The sequence below is a fragment of the Pungitius pungitius genome, chromosome 6 (assembly GCF_949316345.1).
Source record: "Pungitius pungitius chromosome 6, fPunPun2.1, whole genome shotgun sequence".
Lineage (NCBI taxonomy): Eukaryota > Metazoa > Chordata > Actinopteri > Perciformes > Gasterosteidae > Pungitius > Pungitius pungitius.
The window spans coordinates 7,290,732-7,304,650 of NC_084905.1; the positions used below are offsets into that span (position 1 = coordinate 7,290,732).

The 13,919-nt window shown below is 41.7% G+C and overlaps 34 non-coding genes across 34 annotated transcripts; all 34 read left to right on the forward strand.

Annotated features, from left to right (window-relative positions):
* The first annotated feature begins 281 nt into the window (after positions 1-281).
* Positions 282-354, forward strand: trnam-cau (transfer RNA methionine (anticodon CAU)). Its single transcript has one exon. It is a non-coding gene; the product is annotated as a tRNA-Met (tRNA).
* Positions 355-513: 159 nt separating this feature from the next.
* On the forward strand, positions 514-585 carry trnaq-cug (transfer RNA glutamine (anticodon CUG)). The gene has a single exon. It is a non-coding gene; the product is annotated as a tRNA-Gln (tRNA).
* A 513-nt stretch (positions 586-1,098) lies between these two features.
* Positions 1,099-1,171, forward strand: trnam-cau (transfer RNA methionine (anticodon CAU)). The gene has a single exon. It is a non-coding gene; the product is annotated as a tRNA-Met (tRNA).
* A 159-nt stretch (positions 1,172-1,330) lies between these two features.
* Positions 1,331-1,402, forward strand: trnaq-cug (transfer RNA glutamine (anticodon CUG)). The gene has a single exon. It is a non-coding gene; the product is annotated as a tRNA-Gln (tRNA).
* A 507-nt stretch (positions 1,403-1,909) lies between these two features.
* trnam-cau (transfer RNA methionine (anticodon CAU)) lies at positions 1,910-1,982 on the forward strand. Its single transcript has one exon. It is a non-coding gene; the product is annotated as a tRNA-Met (tRNA).
* Positions 1,983-2,141: 159 nt separating this feature from the next.
* On the forward strand, positions 2,142-2,213 carry trnaq-cug (transfer RNA glutamine (anticodon CUG)). Its single transcript has one exon. It is a non-coding gene; the product is annotated as a tRNA-Gln (tRNA).
* A 513-nt stretch (positions 2,214-2,726) lies between these two features.
* On the forward strand, positions 2,727-2,799 carry trnam-cau (transfer RNA methionine (anticodon CAU)). The gene has a single exon. It is a non-coding gene; the product is annotated as a tRNA-Met (tRNA).
* Positions 2,800-2,958: 159 nt separating this feature from the next.
* On the forward strand, positions 2,959-3,030 carry trnaq-cug (transfer RNA glutamine (anticodon CUG)). The gene has a single exon. It is a non-coding gene; the product is annotated as a tRNA-Gln (tRNA).
* A 507-nt stretch (positions 3,031-3,537) lies between these two features.
* trnam-cau (transfer RNA methionine (anticodon CAU)) lies at positions 3,538-3,610 on the forward strand. The gene has a single exon. It is a non-coding gene; the product is annotated as a tRNA-Met (tRNA).
* A 159-nt stretch (positions 3,611-3,769) lies between these two features.
* On the forward strand, positions 3,770-3,841 carry trnaq-cug (transfer RNA glutamine (anticodon CUG)). The gene has a single exon. It is a non-coding gene; the product is annotated as a tRNA-Gln (tRNA).
* Positions 3,842-4,354: 513 nt separating this feature from the next.
* Positions 4,355-4,427, forward strand: trnam-cau (transfer RNA methionine (anticodon CAU)). The gene has a single exon. It is a non-coding gene; the product is annotated as a tRNA-Met (tRNA).
* A 159-nt stretch (positions 4,428-4,586) lies between these two features.
* On the forward strand, positions 4,587-4,658 carry trnaq-cug (transfer RNA glutamine (anticodon CUG)). Its single transcript has one exon. It is a non-coding gene; the product is annotated as a tRNA-Gln (tRNA).
* Positions 4,659-5,171: 513 nt separating this feature from the next.
* trnam-cau (transfer RNA methionine (anticodon CAU)) lies at positions 5,172-5,244 on the forward strand. The gene has a single exon. It is a non-coding gene; the product is annotated as a tRNA-Met (tRNA).
* Positions 5,245-5,403: 159 nt separating this feature from the next.
* On the forward strand, positions 5,404-5,475 carry trnaq-cug (transfer RNA glutamine (anticodon CUG)). The gene has a single exon. It is a non-coding gene; the product is annotated as a tRNA-Gln (tRNA).
* A 507-nt stretch (positions 5,476-5,982) lies between these two features.
* On the forward strand, positions 5,983-6,055 carry trnam-cau (transfer RNA methionine (anticodon CAU)). The gene has a single exon. It is a non-coding gene; the product is annotated as a tRNA-Met (tRNA).
* A 159-nt stretch (positions 6,056-6,214) lies between these two features.
* On the forward strand, positions 6,215-6,286 carry trnaq-cug (transfer RNA glutamine (anticodon CUG)). Its single transcript has one exon. It is a non-coding gene; the product is annotated as a tRNA-Gln (tRNA).
* Positions 6,287-6,799: 513 nt separating this feature from the next.
* Positions 6,800-6,872, forward strand: trnam-cau (transfer RNA methionine (anticodon CAU)). Its single transcript has one exon. It is a non-coding gene; the product is annotated as a tRNA-Met (tRNA).
* Positions 6,873-7,031: 159 nt separating this feature from the next.
* Positions 7,032-7,103, forward strand: trnaq-cug (transfer RNA glutamine (anticodon CUG)). Its single transcript has one exon. It is a non-coding gene; the product is annotated as a tRNA-Gln (tRNA).
* Positions 7,104-7,616: 513 nt separating this feature from the next.
* On the forward strand, positions 7,617-7,689 carry trnam-cau (transfer RNA methionine (anticodon CAU)). The gene has a single exon. It is a non-coding gene; the product is annotated as a tRNA-Met (tRNA).
* Positions 7,690-7,848: 159 nt separating this feature from the next.
* trnaq-cug (transfer RNA glutamine (anticodon CUG)) lies at positions 7,849-7,920 on the forward strand. Its single transcript has one exon. It is a non-coding gene; the product is annotated as a tRNA-Gln (tRNA).
* Positions 7,921-8,433: 513 nt separating this feature from the next.
* Positions 8,434-8,506, forward strand: trnam-cau (transfer RNA methionine (anticodon CAU)). Its single transcript has one exon. It is a non-coding gene; the product is annotated as a tRNA-Met (tRNA).
* A 159-nt stretch (positions 8,507-8,665) lies between these two features.
* Positions 8,666-8,737, forward strand: trnaq-cug (transfer RNA glutamine (anticodon CUG)). The gene has a single exon. It is a non-coding gene; the product is annotated as a tRNA-Gln (tRNA).
* A 512-nt stretch (positions 8,738-9,249) lies between these two features.
* trnam-cau (transfer RNA methionine (anticodon CAU)) lies at positions 9,250-9,322 on the forward strand. Its single transcript has one exon. It is a non-coding gene; the product is annotated as a tRNA-Met (tRNA).
* Positions 9,323-9,481: 159 nt separating this feature from the next.
* trnaq-cug (transfer RNA glutamine (anticodon CUG)) lies at positions 9,482-9,553 on the forward strand. Its single transcript has one exon. It is a non-coding gene; the product is annotated as a tRNA-Gln (tRNA).
* Positions 9,554-10,060: 507 nt separating this feature from the next.
* trnam-cau (transfer RNA methionine (anticodon CAU)) lies at positions 10,061-10,133 on the forward strand. The gene has a single exon. It is a non-coding gene; the product is annotated as a tRNA-Met (tRNA).
* A 159-nt stretch (positions 10,134-10,292) lies between these two features.
* trnaq-cug (transfer RNA glutamine (anticodon CUG)) lies at positions 10,293-10,364 on the forward strand. Its single transcript has one exon. It is a non-coding gene; the product is annotated as a tRNA-Gln (tRNA).
* Positions 10,365-10,877: 513 nt separating this feature from the next.
* trnam-cau (transfer RNA methionine (anticodon CAU)) lies at positions 10,878-10,950 on the forward strand. The gene has a single exon. It is a non-coding gene; the product is annotated as a tRNA-Met (tRNA).
* Positions 10,951-11,109: 159 nt separating this feature from the next.
* Positions 11,110-11,181, forward strand: trnaq-cug (transfer RNA glutamine (anticodon CUG)). The gene has a single exon. It is a non-coding gene; the product is annotated as a tRNA-Gln (tRNA).
* Positions 11,182-11,694: 513 nt separating this feature from the next.
* On the forward strand, positions 11,695-11,767 carry trnam-cau (transfer RNA methionine (anticodon CAU)). Its single transcript has one exon. It is a non-coding gene; the product is annotated as a tRNA-Met (tRNA).
* A 159-nt stretch (positions 11,768-11,926) lies between these two features.
* On the forward strand, positions 11,927-11,998 carry trnaq-cug (transfer RNA glutamine (anticodon CUG)). Its single transcript has one exon. It is a non-coding gene; the product is annotated as a tRNA-Gln (tRNA).
* Positions 11,999-12,505: 507 nt separating this feature from the next.
* trnam-cau (transfer RNA methionine (anticodon CAU)) lies at positions 12,506-12,578 on the forward strand. Its single transcript has one exon. It is a non-coding gene; the product is annotated as a tRNA-Met (tRNA).
* A 159-nt stretch (positions 12,579-12,737) lies between these two features.
* Positions 12,738-12,809, forward strand: trnaq-cug (transfer RNA glutamine (anticodon CUG)). The gene has a single exon. It is a non-coding gene; the product is annotated as a tRNA-Gln (tRNA).
* Positions 12,810-13,322: 513 nt separating this feature from the next.
* On the forward strand, positions 13,323-13,395 carry trnam-cau (transfer RNA methionine (anticodon CAU)). The gene has a single exon. It is a non-coding gene; the product is annotated as a tRNA-Met (tRNA).
* A 159-nt stretch (positions 13,396-13,554) lies between these two features.
* trnaq-cug (transfer RNA glutamine (anticodon CUG)) lies at positions 13,555-13,626 on the forward strand. The gene has a single exon. It is a non-coding gene; the product is annotated as a tRNA-Gln (tRNA).
* Positions 13,627-13,919: the final 293 nt, after the last annotated feature.

Consider the following 13,919-nt stretch of genomic DNA (forward strand, 5'->3'; position numbering starts at 1 on the left):
AAACATTTCATAATGAAACACATTTGAGATAAAAGAGAAAAGGCAATCGAAAACAAGACAAAAGGTGATCAATTGACACATAAAAACATTGAAGCCAGATATATTAGTCTCTGTAACACCAATAGGGCGTTCATCTGTAATGTTTGAGGTGTCAAGTCCAGGGAAAAGCCATTTGAGATATCTGTCTATGAATCTTATTACACCTTGCTGCTCTTGACTTTATTGTAATTGAAACAAATTGAGCTCATACACTTGAAATGTGTACATAAAGTCCTTTTCGGGCCTCGTTGGCGCAGTAGGCAGCGCGTCAGTCTCATAATCTGAAGGTCGTGAGTTCGACCCTCACACGGGGCAGTGATTTTAACGCTCTTTTCTCAATTTTGTTATGCCTGCACACACAAATGCTACGTAAGTTTCCTTCTGTCAGCAATGAAACAGTCCAATAGATTTGATGCTGGAGATCTGGCACCTCACGCAGACCAGGTGAGGTGGGCAGTTTATTTGTCTACCTGGGGTTCCATGGTGTAATGGTTAGCACTCTGGACTCTGAATCCAGTAATCCGAGTTCAAGTCTCGGTGGAACCTTAATCGTTTAGCAGTTTGTAGTGGTGCAATCTTGAGTCTTTGGTTAGAATTCTTACCTGCAGGGCCAATTTGCTGCGTTTAAGGTTGGAGACTTGCCATGGAGAAAACTCAGAGATTCTGGGAACCCTCGGGTGTTAATGTTAAATTGAGGTAACAGAATCTTTCAACTCGGCATGGCACAACTTCATTCAAAAGATTTAGTTGACCAAATACAGAAAAACGGCCAATCCAAAGACGTTTCATTATGAAACACATTTGAGATAAAAGAGAAAAGGCAATCGAAAACAAGACAAAAGGTGATCAATTGACACATAAAAACATTGAAGCCAGATATATTAGTCCCTGTAACACCAATAGGGCGTTCATCTTTAATGTTTGAGGTGTCAAGTCCAGGGAAAAGCCATTTGAGATATCTGTCTATGAATCTTATTACACCTTGCTGATCTTGACTTTATTGTAATTGAAACAAATTGAGCTCATACACTTGAAATGTGTACATAAAGTCCTTTTCGGGCCTCGTTGGCGCAGTAGGCAGCGCGTCAGTCTCATAATCTGAAGGCCGTGAGTTCGACCCTCACACGGGGCAGTGATTTTAACGCTCTTTCCTCAATTTTGTTATGCCTGCACACACAAATGCTACGTAAGTTTCCTTCTGTCAGCAATGAAACAGTCCAATAGATTTGATGCTGGAGATCTGGCACCTCACGCAGACCAGGTGAGGTGGGCAGTTTATTTGTCTACCTGGGGTTCCATGGTGTAATGGTTAGCACTCTGGACTCTGAATCCAGTAATCCGAGTTCAAGTCTCGGTGGAACCTTAATTGTTTGGCTTTTTGTAGTGGTGCAATCTTGAGTCTTTGGTTAGAATTCTTACCTGCAGGGCCAATTTGCTGCGTTTAAGGTTGGAGACTTCCCATGGAGAAAACTCAAAGATTCTGGGAACCCTCGGGTGTTAAATTGAGGTAACAGAATCTTTCCACTCGGCATGGCACAACTTCATTCAAATGATTTAGTTGACCAAATACAGAAAAACGGCCAATCCAAAAACATTTCATAATGAAACACATTTGAGATAAAAGAGAAAAGGCAATCGAAAACAAGACAAAAGGTGATCAATTGACACATAAAAACATTGAAGCCAGATATATTAGTCTCTGTAACACCAATAGGGCGTTCATCTGTAATGTTTGAGGTGTCAAGTCCAGGGAAAAGCCATTTGAGATATCTGTCTATGAATCTTATTACACCTTGCTGCTCTTGACTTTATTGTAATTGAAACAAATTGAGCTCATACACTTGAAATGTGTACATAAAGTCCTTTTCGGGCCTCGTTGGCGCAGTAGGCAGCGCGTCAGTCTCATAATCTGAAGGTCGTGAGTTCGACCCTCACACGGGGCAGTGATTTTAACGCTCTTTTCTCAATTTTGTTATGCCTGCACACACAAATGCTACGTAAGTTTCCTTCTGTCAGCAATGAAACAGTCCAATAGATTTGATGCTGGAGATCTGGCACCTCACGCAGACCAGGTGAGGTGGGCAGTTTATTTGTCTACCTGGGGTTCCATGGTGTAATGGTTAGCACTCTGGACTCTGAATCCAGTAATCCGAGTTCAAGTCTCGGTGGAACCTTAATCGTTTAGCAGTTTGTAGTGGTGCAATCTTGAGTCTTTGGTTAGAATTCTTACCTGCAGGGCCAATTTGCTGCGTTTAAGGTTGGAGACTTGCCATGGAGAAAACTCAGAGATTCTGGGAACCCTCGGGTGTTAATGTTAAATTGAGGTAACAGAATCTTTCAACTCGGCATGGCACAACTTCATTCAAAAGATTTAGTTGACCAAATACAGAAAAACGGCCAATCCAAAGACGTTTCATTATGAAACACATTTGAGATAAAAGAGAAAAGGCAATCGAAAACAAGACAAAAGGTGATCAATTGACACATAAAAACATTGAAGCCAGATATATTAGTCCCTGTAACACCAATAGGGCGTTCATCTTTAATGTTTGAGGTGTCAAGTCCAGGGAAAAGCCATTTGAGATATCTGTCTATGAATCTTATTACACCTTGCTGATCTTGACTTTATTGTAATTGAAACAAATTGAGCTCATACACTTGAAATGTGTACATAAAGTCCTTTTCGGGCCTCGTTGGCGCAGTAGGCAGCGCGTCAGTCTCATAATCTGAAGGCCGTGAGTTCGACCCTCACACGGGGCAGTGATTTTAACGCTCTTTCCTCAATTTTGTTATGCCTGCACACACAAATGCTACGTAAGTTTCCTTCTGTCAGCAATGAAACAGTCCAATAGATTTGATGCTGGAGATCTGGCACCTCACGCAGACCAGGTGAGGTGGGCAGTTTATTTGTCTACCTGGGGTTCCATGGTGTAATGGTTAGCACTCTGGACTCTGAATCCAGTAATCCGAGTTCAAGTCTCGGTGGAACCTTAATTGTTTGGCTTTTTGTAGTGGTGCAATCTTGAGTCTTTGGTTAGAATTCTTACCTGCAGGGCCAATTTGCTGCGTTTAAGGTTGGAGACTTCCCATGGAGAAAACTCAAAGATTCTGGGAACCCTCGGGTGTTAAATTGAGGTAACAGAATCTTTCCACTCGGCATGGCACAACTTCATTCAAATGATTTAGTTGACCAAATACAGAAAAACGGCCAATCCAAAAACATTTCATAATGAAACACATTTGAGATAAAAGAGAAAAGGCAATCGAAAACAAGACAAAAGGTGATCAATTGACACATAAAAACATTGAAGCCAGATATATTAGTCTCTGTAACACCAATTGGGCGTTCATCTGTAATGTTTGAGGTGTCAAGTCCAGGGAAAAGCCATTTGAGATATCTGTCTATGAATCTTATTACACCTTGCTGCTCTTGACTTTATTGTAATTGAAACAAATTGAGCTCATACACTTGAAATGTGTACATAAAGTCCTTTTCGGGCCTCGTTGGCGCAGTAGGCAGCGCGTCAGTCTCATAATCTGAAGGTCGTGAGTTCGACCCTCACACGGGGCAGTGATTTTAACGCTCTTTTCTCAATTTTGTTATGCCTGCACACACAAATGCTACGTAAGTTTCCTTCTGTCAGCAATGAAACAGTCCAATAGATTTGATGCTGGAGATCTGGCACCTCACGCAGACCAGGTGAGGTGGGCAGTTTATTTGTCTACCTGGGGTTCCATGGTGTAATGGTTAGCACTCTGGACTCTGAATCCAGTAATCCGAGTTCAAGTCTCGGTGGAACCTTAATCGTTTAGCAGTTTGTAGTGGTGCAATCTTGAGTCTTTGGTTAGAATTCTTACCTGCAGGGCCAATTTGCTGCGTTTAAGGTTGGAGACTTGCAATGGAGAAAACTCAGAGATTCTGGGAACCCTCGGGTGTTAATGTTAAATTGAGGTAACAGAATCTTTCAACTCGGCATGGCACAACTTCATTCAAATGATTTAGTTGACCAAATACAGAAAAACGGCCAATCCAAAAACGTTTCATTATGAAACACATTTGAGATAAAAGAGAAAAGGCAATCGAAAACAAGAGAAAAGGTGATCAATTGACACATAAAAACATTGAAGCCAGATATATTAGTCCCTGTAACACCAATAGGGCGTTCATCTTTAATGTTTGAGGTGTCAAGTCCAGGGAAAAGCCATTTGAGATATCTGTCTATGAATCTTATTACACCTTGCTGATCTTGACTTTATTGTAATTGAAACAAATTGAGCTCATACACTTGAAATGTGTACATAAAGTCCTTTTCGGGCCTCGTTGGCGCAGTAGGCAGCGCGTCAGTCTCATAATCTGAAGGCCGTGAGTTCGACCCTCACACGGGGCAGTGATTTTAACGCTCTTTCCTCAATTTTGTTATGCCTGCACACACAAATGCTACGTAAGTTTCCTTCTGTCAGCAATGAAACAGTCCAATAGATTTGATGCTGGAGATCTGGCACCTCACGCAGACCAGGTGAGGTGGGCAGTTTATTTGTCTACCTGGGGTTCCATGGTGTAATGGTTAGCACTCTGGACTCTGAATCCAGTAATCCGAGTTCAAGTCTCGGTGGAACCTTAATTGTTTGGCTTTTTGTAGTGGTGCAATCTTGAGTCTTTGGTTAGAATTCTTACCTGCAGGGCCAATTTGCTGCGTTTAAGGTTGGAGACTTGCCATGGAGAAAACTCAGAGATTCTGGGAACCCTCGGGTGTTAATGTTAAATTGAGGTAACAGAATCTTTCAACTCGGCATGGCACAACTTCATTCAAAAGATTTAGTTGACCAAATACAGAAAAACGGCCAATCCAAAGACGTTTCATTATGAAACACATTTGAGATAAAAGAGAAAAGGCAATCGAAAACAAGACAAAAGGTGATCAATTGACACATAAAAACATTGAAGCCAGATATATTAGTCCCTGTAACACCAATAGGGCGTTCATCTTTAATGTTTGAGGTGTCAAGTCCAGGGAAAAGCCATTTGAGATATCTGTCTATGAATCTTATTACACCTTGCTGATCTTGACTTTATTGTAATTGAAACAAATTGAGCTCATACACTTGAAATGTGTACATAAAGTCCTTTTCGGGCCTCGTTGGCGCAGTAGGCAGCGCGTCAGTCTCATAATCTGAAGGCCGTGAGTTCGACCCTCACACGGGGCAGTGATTTTAACGCTCTTTCCTCAATTTTGTTATGCCTGCACACACAAATGCTACGTAAGTTTCCTTCTGTCAGCAATGAAACAGTCCAATAGATTTGATGCTGGAGATCTGGCACCTCACGCAGACCAGGTGAGGTGGGCAGTTTATTTGTCTACCTGGGGTTCCATGGTGTAATGGTTAGCACTCTGGACTCTGAATCCAGTAATCCGAGTTCAAGTCTCGGTGGAACCTTAATTGTTTGGCTTTTTGTAGTGGTGCAATCTTGAGTCTTTGGTTAGAATTCTTACCTGCAGGGCCAATTTGCTGCGTTTAAGGTTGGAGACTTCCCATGGAGAAAACTCAAAGATTCTGGGAACCCTCGGGTGTTAAATTGAGGTAACAGAATCTTTCCACTCGGCATGGCACAACTTCATTCAAATGATTTAGTTGACCAAATACAGAAAAACGGCCAATCCAAAAACATTTCATAATGAAACACATTTGAGATAAAAGAGAAAAGGCAATCGAAAACAAGACAAAAGGTGATCAATTGACACATAAAAACATTGAAGCCAGATATATTAGTCTCTGTAACACCAATAGGGCGTTCATCTGTAATGTTTGAGGTGTCAAGTCCAGGGAAAAGCCATTTGAGATATCTGTCTATGAATCTTATTACACCTTGCTGCTCTTGACTTTATTGTAATTGAAACAAATTGAGCTCATACACTTGAAATGTGTACATAAAGTCCTTTTCGGGCCTCGTTGGCGCAGTAGGCAGCGCGTCAGTCTCATAATCTGAAGGTCGTGAGTTCGACCCTCACACGGGGCAGTGATTTTAACGCTCTTTTCTCAATTTTGTTATGCCTGCACACACAAATGCTACGTAAGTTTCCTTCTGTCAGCAATGAAACAGTCCAATAGATTTGATGCTGGAGATCTGGCACCTCACGCAGACCAGGTGAGGTGGGCAGTTTATTTGTCTACCTGGGGTTCCATGGTGTAATGGTTAGCACTCTGGACTCTGAATCCAGTAATCCGAGTTCAAGTCTCGGTGGAACCTTAATCGTTTAGCAGTTTGTAGTGGTGCAATCTTGAGTCTTTGGTTAGAATTCTTACCTGCAGGGCCAATTTGCTGCGTTTAAGGTTGGAGACTTGCCATGGAGAAAACTCAGAGATTCTGGGAACCCTCGGGTGTTAATGTTAAATTGAGGTAACAGAATCTTTCAACTCGGCATGGCACAACTTCATTCAAAAGATTTAGTTGACCAAATACAGAAAAACGGCCAATCCAAAGACGTTTCATTATGAAACACATTTGAGATAAAAGAGAAAAGGCAATCGAAAACAAGACAAAAGGTGATCAATTGACACATAAAAACATTGAAGCCAGATATATTAGTCCCTGTAACACCAATAGGGCGTTCATCTTTAATGTTTGAGGTGTCAAGTCCAGGGAAAAGCCATTTGAGATATCTGTCTATGAATCTTATTACACCTTGCTGATCTTGACTTTATTGTAATTGAAACAAATTGAGCTCATACACTTGAAATGTGTACATAAAGTCCTTTTCGGGCCTCGTTGGCGCAGTAGGCAGCGCGTCAGTCTCATAATCTGAAGGCCGTGAGTTCGACCCTCACACGGGGCAGTGATTTTAACGCTCTTTCCTCAATTTTGTTATGCCTGCACACACAAATGCTACGTAAGTTTCCTTCTGTCAGCAATGAAACAGTCCAATAGATTTGATGCTGGAGATCTGGCACCTCACGCAGACCAGGTGAGGTGGGCAGTTTATTTGTCTACCTGGGGTTCCATGGTGTAATGGTTAGCACTCTGGACTCTGAATCCAGTAATCCGAGTTCAAGTCTCGGTGGAACCTTAATTGTTTGGCTTTTTGTAGTGGTGCAATCTTGAGTCTTTGGTTAGAATTCTTACCTGCAGGGCCAATTTGCTGCGTTTAAGGTTGGAGACTTGCCATGGAGAAAACTCAGAGATTCTGGGAACCCTCGGGTGTTAATGTTAAATTGAGGTAACAGAATCTTTCAACTCGGCATGGCACAACTTCATTCAAATGATTTAGTTGACCAAATACAGAAAAACGGCCAATCCAAAAACGTTTCATAATGAAACACATTTGAGATAAAAGAGAAAAGGCAATCGAAAACAAGACAAAAGGTGATCAATTGACACATAAAAACATTGAAGCCAGATATATTAGTCCCTGTAACACCAATAGGGCGTTCATCTTTAATGTTTGAGGTGTCAAGTCCAGGGAAAAGCCATTTGAGATATCTGTCTATGAATCTTATTACACCTTGCTGATCTTGACTTTATTGTAATTGAAACAAATTGAGCTCATACACTTGAAATGTGTACATAAAGTCCTTTTCGGGCCTCGTTGGCGCAGTAGGCAGCGCGTCAGTCTCATAATCTGAAGGTCGTGAGTTCGACCCTCACACGGGGCAGTGATTTTAACGCTCTTTTCTCAATTTTGTTATGCCTGCACACACAAATGCTACGTAAGTTTCCTTCTGTCAGCAATGAAACAGTCCAATAGATTTGATGCTGGAGATCTGGCACCTCACGCAGACCAGGTGAGGTGGGCAGTTTATTTGTCTACCTGGGGTTCCATGGTGTAATGGTTAGCACTCTGGACTCTGAATCCAGTAATCCGAGTTCAAGTCTCGGTGGAACCTTAATCGTTTAGCAGTTTGTAGTGGTGCAATCTTGAGTCTTTGGTTAGAATTCTTACCTGCAGGGCCAATTTGCTGCGTTTAAGGTTGGAGACTTGCCATGGAGAAAACTCAGAGATTCTGGGAACCCTCGGGTGTTAATGTTAAATTGAGGTAACAGAATCTTTCAACTCGGCATGGCACAACTTCATTCAAAAGATTTAGTTGACCAAATACAGAAAAACGGCCAATCCAAAGACGTTTCATTATGAAACACATTTGAGATAAAAGAGAAAAGGCAATCGAAAACAAGAGAAAAGGTGATCAATTGACACATAAAAACATTGAAGCCAGATATATTAGTCCCTGTAACACCAATAGGGCGTTCATCTTTAATGTTTGAGGTGTCAAGTCCAGGGAAAAGCCATTTGAGATATCTGTCTATGAATCTTATTACACCTTGCTGATCTTGACTTTATTGTAATTGAAACAAATTGAGCTCATACACTTGAAATGTGTACATAAAGTCCTTTTCGGGCCTCGTTGGCGCAGTAGGCAGCGCGTCAGTCTCATAATCTGAAGGCCGTGAGTTCGACCCTCACACGGGGCAGTGATTTTAACGCTCTTTCCTCAATTTTGTTATGCCTGCACACACAAATGCTACGTAAGTTTCCTTCTGTCAGCAATGAAACAGTCCAATAGATTTGATGCTGGAGATCTGGCACCTCACGCAGACCAGGTGAGGTGGGCAGTTTATTTGTCTACCTGGGGTTCCATGGTGTAATGGTTAGCACTCTGGACTCTGAATCCAGTAATCCGAGTTCAAGTCTCGGTGGAACCTTAATTGTTTGGCTTTTTGTAGTGGTGCAATCTTGAGTCTTTGGTTAGAATTCTTACCTGCAGGGCCAATTTGCTGCGTTTAAGGTTGGAGACTTGCCATGGAGAAAACTCAGAGATTCTGGGAACCCTCGGTGTTAATGTTAAATTGAGGTAACAGAATCTTTCAACTCGGCATGGCACAACTTCATTCAAATGATTTAGTTGACCAAATACAGAAAAACGGCCAATCCAAAAACGTTTCATTATGAAACACATTTGAGATAAAAGAGAAAAGGCAATCGAAAACAAGACAAAAGGTGATCAATTGACACATAAAAACATTGAAGCCAGATTTATTAGTCCCTGTAACACCAATAGGGCGTTCATCTTTAATGTTTGAGGTGTCAAGTCCAGGGAAAAGCCATTTGAGATATCTGTCTATGAATCTTATTACACCTTGCTGATCTTGACTTTATTGTAATTGAAACAAATTGAGCTCATACACTTGAAATGTGTACATAAAGTCCTTTTCGGGCCTCGTTGGCGCAGTAGGCAGCGCGTCAGTCTCATAATCTGAAGGCCGTGAGTTCGACCCTCACACGGGGCAGTGATTTTAACGCTCTTTCCTCAATTTTGTTATGCCTGCACACACAAATGCTACGTAAGTTTCCTTCTGTCAGCAATGAAACAGTCCAATAGATTTGATGCTGGAGATCTGGCACCTCACGCAGACCAGGTGAGGTGGGCAGTTTATTTGTCTACCTGGGGTTCCATGGTGTAATGGTTAGCACTCTGGACTCTGAATCCAGTAATCCGAGTTCAAGTCTCGGTGGAACCTTAATTGTTTGGCTTTTTGTAGTGGTGCAATCTTGAGTCTTTGGTTAGAATTCTTACCTGCAGGGCCAATTTGCTGCGTTTAAGGTTGGAGACTTCCCATGGAGAAAACTCAAAGATTCTGGGAACCCTCGGGTGTTAAATTGAGGTAACAGAATCTTTCCACTCGGCATGGCACAACTTCATTCAAATGATTTAGTTGACCAAATACAGAAAAACGGCCAATCCAAAAACATTTCATAATGAAACACATTTGAGATAAAAGAGAAAAGGCAATCGAAAACAAGACAAAAGGTGATCAATTGACACATAAAAACATTGAAGCCAGATATATTAGTCTCTGTAACACCAATTGGGCGTTCATCTGTAATGTTTGAGGTGTCAAGTCCAGGGAAAAGCCATTTGAGATATCTGTCTATGAATCTTATTACACCTTGCTGCTCTTGACTTTATTGTAATTGAAACAAATTGAGCTCATACACTTGAAATGTGTACATAAAGTCCTTTTCGGGCCTCGTTGGCGCAGTAGGCAGCGCGTCAGTCTCATAATCTGAAGGTCGTGAGTTCGACCCTCACACGGGGCAGTGATTTTAACGCTCTTTTCTCAATTTTGTTATGCCTGCACACACAAATGCTACGTAAGTTTCCTTCTGTCAGCAATGAAACAGTCCAATAGATTTGATGCTGGAGATCTGGCACCTCACGCAGACCAGGTGAGGTGGGCAGTTTATTTGTCTACCTGGGGTTCCATGGTGTAATGGTTAGCACTCTGGACTCTGAATCCAGTAATCCGAGTTCAAGTCTCGGTGGAACCTTAATCGTTTAGCAGTTTGTAGTGGTGCAATCTTGAGTCTTTGGTTAGAATTCTTACCTGCAGGGCCAATTTGCTGCGTTTAAGGTTGGAGACTTGCAATGGAGAAAACTCAGAGATTCTGGGAACCCTCGGGTGTTAATGTTAAATTGAGGTAACAGAATCTTTCAACTCGGCATGGCACAACTTCATTCAAATGATTTAGTTGACCAAATACAGAAAAACGGCCAATCCAAAAACGTTTCATTATGAAACACATTTGAGATAAAAGAGAAAAGGCAATCGAAAACAAGAGAAAAGGTGATCAATTGACACATAAAAACATTGAAGCCAGATATATTAGTCCCTGTAACACCAATAGGGCGTTCATCTTTAATGTTTGAGGTGTCAAGTCCAGGGAAAAGCCATTTGAGATATCTGTCTATGAATCTTATTACACCTTGCTGATCTTGACTTTATTGTAATTGAAACAAATTGAGCTCATACACTTGAAATGTGTACATAAAGTCCTTTTCGGGCCTCGTTGGCGCAGTAGGCAGCGCGTCAGTCTCATAATCTGAAGGCCGTGAGTTCGACCCTCACACGGGGCAGTGATTTTAACGCTCTTTCCTCAATTTTGTTATGCCTGCACACACAAATGCTACGTAAGTTTCCTTCTGTCAGCAATGAAACAGTCCAATAGATTTGATGCTGGAGATCTGGCACCTCACGCAGACCAGGTGAGGTGGGCAGTTTATTTGTCTACCTGGGGTTCCATGGTGTAATGGTTAGCACTCTGGACTCTGAATCCAGTAATCCGAGTTCAAGTCTCGGTGGAACCTTAATTGTTTGGCTTTTTGTAGTGGTGCAATCTTGAGTCTTTGGTTAGAATTCTTACCTGCAGGGCCAATTTGCTGCGTTTAAGGTTGGAGACTTGCCATGGAGAAAACTCAGAGATTCTGGGAACCCTCGGGTGTTAATGTTAAATTGAGGTAACAGAATCTTTCAACTCGGCATGGCACAACTTCATTCAAAAGATTTAGTTGACCAAATACAGAAAAACGGCCAATCCAAAGACGTTTCATTATGAAACACATTTGAGATAAAAGAGAAAAGGCAATCGAAAACAAGACAAAAGGTGATCAATTGACACATAAAAACATTGAAGCCAGATATATTAGTCCCTGTAACACCAATAGGGCGTTCATCTTTAATGTTTGAGGTGTCAAGTCCAGGGAAAAGCCATTTGAGATATCTGTCTATGAATCTTATTACACCTTGCTGATCTTGACTTTATTGTAATTGAAACAAATTGAGCTCATACACTTGAAATGTGTACATAAAGTCCTTTTCGGGCCTCGTTGGCGCAGTAGGCAGCGCGTCAGTCTCATAATCTGAAGGCCGTGAGTTCGACCCTCACACGGGGCAGTGATTTTAACGCTCTTTCCTCAATTTTGTTATGCCTGCACACACAAATGCTACGTAAGTTTCCTTCTGTCAGCAATGAAACAGTCCAATAGATTTGATGCTGGAGATCTGGCACCTCACGCAGACCAGGTGAGGTGGGCAGTTTATTTGTCTACCTGGGGTTCCATGGTGTAATGGTTAGCACTCTGGACTCTGAATCCAGTAATCCGAGTTCAAGTCTCGGTGGAACCTTAATTGTTTGGCTTTTTGTAGTGGTGCAATCTTGAGTCTTTGGTTAGAATTCTTACCTGCAGGGCCAATTTGCTGCGTTTAAGGTTGGAGACTTCCCATGGAGAAAACTCAAAGATTCTGGGAACCCTCGGGTGTTAAATTGAGGTAACAGAATCTTTCCACTCGGCATGGCACAACTTCATTCAAATGATTTAGTTGACCAAATACAGAAAAACGGCCAATCCAAAAACATTTCATAATGAAACACATTTGAGATAAAAGAGAAAAGGCAATCGAAAACAAGACAAAAGGTGATCAATTGACACATAAAAACATTGAAGCCAGATATATTAGTCTCTGTAACACCAATAGGGCGTTCATCTGTAATGTTTGAGGTGTCAAGTCCAGGGAAAAGCCATTTGAGATATCTGTCTATGAATCTTATTACACCTTGCTGCTCTTGACTTTATTGTAATTGAAACAAATTGAGCTCATACACTTGAAATGTGTACATAAAGTCCTTTTCGGGCCTCGTTGGCGCAGTAGGCAGCGCGTCAGTCTCATAATCTGAAGGTCGTGAGTTCGACCCTCACACGGGGCAGTGATTTTAACGCTCTTTTCTCAATTTTGTTATGCCTGCACACACAAATGCTACGTAAGTTTCCTTCTGTCAGCAATGAAACAGTCCAATAGATTTGATGCTGGAGATCTGGCACCTCACGCAGACCAGGTGAGGTGGGCAGTTTATTTGTCTACCTGGGGTTCCATGGTGTAATGGTTAGCACTCTGGACTCTGAATCCAGTAATCCGAGTTCAAGTCTCGGTGGAACCTTAATCGTTTAGCAGTTTGTAGTGGTGCAATCTTGAGTCTTTGGTTAGAATTCTTACCTGCAGGGCCAATTTGCTGCGTTTAAGGTTGGAGACTTGCCATGGAGAAAACTCAGAGATTCTGGGAACCCTCGGGTGTTAATGTTAAATTGAGGTAACAGAATCTTTCAACTCGGCATGGCACAACTTCATTCAAAAGATTTAGTTGACCAAATACAGAAAAACGGCCAATCCAAAGACGTTTCATTATGAAACACATTTGAGATAAAAGAGAAAAGGCAATCGAAAACAAGACAAAAGGTGATCAATTGACACATAAAAACATTGAAGCCAGATATATTAGTCCCTGTAACACCAATAGGGCGTTCATCTTTAATGTTTGAGGTGTCAAGTCCAGGGAAAAGCCATTTGAGATATCTGTCTATGAATCTTATTACACCTTGCTGATCTTGACTTTATTGTAATTGAAACAAATTGAGCTCATACACTTGAAATGTGTACATAAAGTCCTTTTCGGGCCTCGTTGGCGCAGTAGGCAGCGCGTCAGTCTCATAATCTGAAGGCCGTGAGTTCGACCCTCACACGGGGCAGTGATTTTAACGCTCTTTCCTCAATTTTGTTATGCCTGCACACACAAATGCTACGTAAGTTTCCTTCTGTCAGCAATGAAACAGTCCAATAGATTTGATGCTGGAGATCTGGCACCTCACGCAGACCAGGTGAGGTGGGCAGTTTATTTGTCTACCTGGGGTTCCATGGTGTAATGGTTAGCACTCTGGACTCTGAATCCAGTAATCCGAGTTCAAGTCTCGGTGGAACCTTAATTGTTTGGCTTTTTGTAGTGGTGCAATCTTGAGTCTTTGGTTAGAATTCTTACCTGCAGGGCCAATTTGCTGCGTTTAAGGTTGGAGACTTCCCATGGAGAAAACTCAAAGATTCTGGGAACCCTCGGGTGTTAAATTGAGGTAACAGAATCTTTCCACTCGGCATGGCACAACTTCATTCAAATGATTTAGTTGACCAAATACAGAAAAACGGCCAATCCAAAAACATTTCATAATGAAACACATTTGAGATAAAAGAGAAAAGGCAATCGAAAACAAGACAAAAGGTG